This window comes from Dermacentor andersoni, unplaced genomic scaffold, assembly GCF_023375885.2.
Source record: "Dermacentor andersoni unplaced genomic scaffold, qqDerAnde1_hic_scaffold ctg00000530.1, whole genome shotgun sequence".
In the NCBI taxonomy this organism is placed as follows: domain Eukaryota; kingdom Metazoa; phylum Arthropoda; class Arachnida; order Ixodida; family Ixodidae; genus Dermacentor; species Dermacentor andersoni.
In genome coordinates, this window is record NW_027315213.1 from 1 (window position 1) to 3,262 (window position 3,262).

At 48.2% G+C, this 3,262-nt stretch overlaps 1 non-coding gene across 1 annotated transcript; it reads right to left on the reverse strand.

Annotated features, from left to right (window-relative positions):
- Positions 1-2,851: 2,851 nt before the first annotated feature.
- LOC140214653 (U2 spliceosomal RNA) lies at positions 2,852-3,043 on the reverse strand. Its single transcript, XR_011891589.1, has one exon. It is a non-coding gene; the product is annotated as a U2 spliceosomal RNA (small nuclear RNA).
- Between the last annotated feature and the right edge of the window lie 219 nt (positions 3,044-3,262).

Consider the following 3,262-nt stretch of genomic DNA (forward strand, 5'->3'; position numbering starts at 1 on the left):
CACACGCGAGACAGATTTCTTTTCCTCAAAGCTAGCCATAGAACCAGCGCTTTCTATAAAATCATGACAATAAGAATCCAGCATATCGGTTCATCTTCGGCGCGATTAAAGTTCGGGAACTGGCGATTTTTTATTGCCGTGATCAAGAAGGTTAACACCAGATAAGGCGTGATATTTCAGCATACCAGTCACGATATCTAATCGAATCTAAGATTGAAATGGCGTTCTGAATTCTTTCGGTTCCAGATAGAAAGAAACAGAAAAAAAAAAAAAAAAGAAAGGATGTGATTGATTGCCATTCAAATCTGAAGACCGCGTGGAGAAAGTGTTCCGGTTTACATTCGGCAAATCAAAATGAACGGCTAAAATTAATCTATCGTCTGGTTTCATGCGCGAGATCACGTAAAAGGCAGCCATTCTTCTTAACATGGTTTCTCTCTTTTGCTCTCTCATTCGCGCACGGAAATTTCTTCGTACGGGAATTTTATGAAGCGAAGGCGGCTGCAGACCATTTTCTTTGTTTAGTTCATGTTCGTAGGCGCAAATTAACAAACCTAACAGATGGAGCAACATTTCCACTACTCTAGAGGGGCATAAACTGTAGACAGTGACGCTTTCTCATTTATCCAATCGCTCGCAAACACATTGCATTGCTAGTCTACAGTGGCAATACAAAGTGACGTTTCACCATGCACGTCGAAGTTCATTACCAGTACCCGCGCCAGCATCGACCGGCCGGCGAAGCGACGAGCTCAGCAGCGCATGCGCAAGGCCCGACACCACCCCAACCGAGCTTCCCTGCTTATCGGAGAGAGCAAGTGCGCGTGAACACGGGCGCGTCTGAGTATCTGGATTTAAAAAAAAAAAGAAAAAGAAAGCGTTTCCGAGATATTGACAAAGACAAGTGGTCGCGGTCGCTCTGAATCTTATCGTATTATAGAAAACGTGGGATGGCGGCGCTTCCTCGAGGGTCAGAAAGTACAATCGTCGAACTAGGTGGCAAGTGGAGTACATCCTTTTTCTTGGAACGGTTTGCAATTGACTGCTTGAATGTGCCGACCACGCGTCGCGGGTCGCGTATAGAGCCAACCGTTGGCAAGCACGCGTCTAGCGTAGCAGCAGAACCGATCGCGGTTGCGATAACCCATCGTTGGCAGCGAAAAAGAAAAACACCCCACACGCAGTTTGTAGCAATAACCGTACAAATCAATGTGGTTTTAAATATAGCTTCACTGGTCACCCAAGAAGGGCACCGAAACTTTCTCATGACGCACACCGCTGTAGTCCACAAAGAACAAAGCGCACAAAATAGATATGATACAGCCGCACCGCATTATTTCGTGTTTTCACCATTTCATTACTTTCGTGTGCATGCGCGCTAGGGCCACGCAGGCCAGGAGTAAAAGGCACGAAAAAAAAAAAAAAAAATGGTACGCAATCCTAAGCTTTGACTTGACTGCTGTGGCACTCGCATTTGTGTTCTTTACCTTAGGCGAACGCAATGCGCAAACTGAACTGGAATTTCCAATAATGGAAATTCCTGTTTGGCTCATATTTGCGTTTTTCGCCCGAGCAAGCGCTTCACTGCACTACGCTTTGCCCCTTCAACGTGGCTACACTGCCCGGCAGGCGTGTTCTGCGTAGGGCCGAACCTGCAGGCAAAAAGCATGGGCGCCGCCATCTTGTTGAGAGCGGCGCCAGGGACACAATCGCGCCTAGCTCATTGAGTTTTCCCCCAAAACTGAAAAAAATTTGACTTCATTAAACGAGAAAGATGCCACGAGTGTCCCAACAAAAAGCTTTGAGGATTACCGAAGGGTAACTGAGGGCGACGCAACGGGCTCTGGAAAGAAGGATGATGGGTGTGGCGTCACGGGGGGATCGGAATAGAGCAGATTGGGGTGTGCGAGAACAAACGCTCGTTAATGACACCAAAGTTTAAACCAGGAAAAACAAATGGGCATGCGCAGGGCATGCAATCTGGGGGGAAGATAACCGGTGGCCATTAAGGGTTACAGACTGAATTCCGAGAGGAGGGAAGCGTAGCAGGGGGTGGCAGAAAGGTAGGAGGGCAGATTAGATTAGGGACTACATGGCGACAATCGGCACCTGACCGGGGTACTTGGAGGATCATGGGAGATGCCTTTGCCCTGCAGTGGGCGTAGCCAGGATGATGATGATGATGATGTTCATGATGAAAAGGTAGCAACAGGTCTTCGTAACATACAGGTTAGAAAGATGAGGCACCTTTTAACCCTTGAATATATTTCGCCACATTCGGGCATACGACAAGTTTGTTTTCGAGGCGCTCGGTCCCACTGCTGCGAAAATGTGTACACAAAGGCTGCACAGTAGTTGCCAGAAATCGGGCACTCTATTTTTCTTTCATAGGGAATCTTTCTTCCACTTGGGCAGCGGATTTCGGCGGCAGGGCGAGCTTGCGTGGGCGCGGTGGTTTACGGATCCAAGCGATAGTGAACTCCAAAATCCAGTGTTGGCTTTGAGTGGGATTCATATTGATTGCGAACCCCACGGCTAATCCTACCCCCCATCCCCCCAAGTGGCTCTTTACAGGAGACAATCATTCAGAGACATCGGACAAATAGGAATTCTGGTTCTTTCTTTTGCTTTCATTAATTTTTCTCGAAGCCCATAACTAGAAATTTGCTGGAGCGGCTGTCCCATTTGCGACGCAACAAGTGCGACGCTACACACAGATGGAGTGGCAGTTTAATTACTCTCGTGGTCCGCGAACCGGCATCGTTGCGTGTAGTATAGGAATGGTGCGTGTCAAGTCAGTGCTCGCGTTGAGCTTGTGCTCTTCATTTTGATTGAATGAAGTCTCACCTAAGTGAGCGGGGCCGATCCCGGAGGTAGTGCAATACCGGGCCGACCTGCGGCGGAGGTGAAGCAGGCTTCAAGCACTCCGCCAACTTCCAAAAATAGGTTTAATATCGTGGGTCCATATAGAACCCGTATCAGATATTAAGCTGATAAGAACAGATACTACACTTTGATCTTAGCCAAAAGGCCGAGAAGCGATGTCCTTCACTTCACTTCATTGTACTACTGCCTTGTGGGCGCCCTGCCGACATGGGTAACCTCAGCAACAGCGTGGGCAATATTATAAAATTCAGCCTGTGTACAGACTCAACGCTCCCTATCTCACGGATGAATTCGCAACGCCTCAGTCTTTCGCTGTTAACGAAACGCTGTCGCGTAGAAACGAGACCCGAGTGCAAGCTTGCTTGTAACGCGAAAC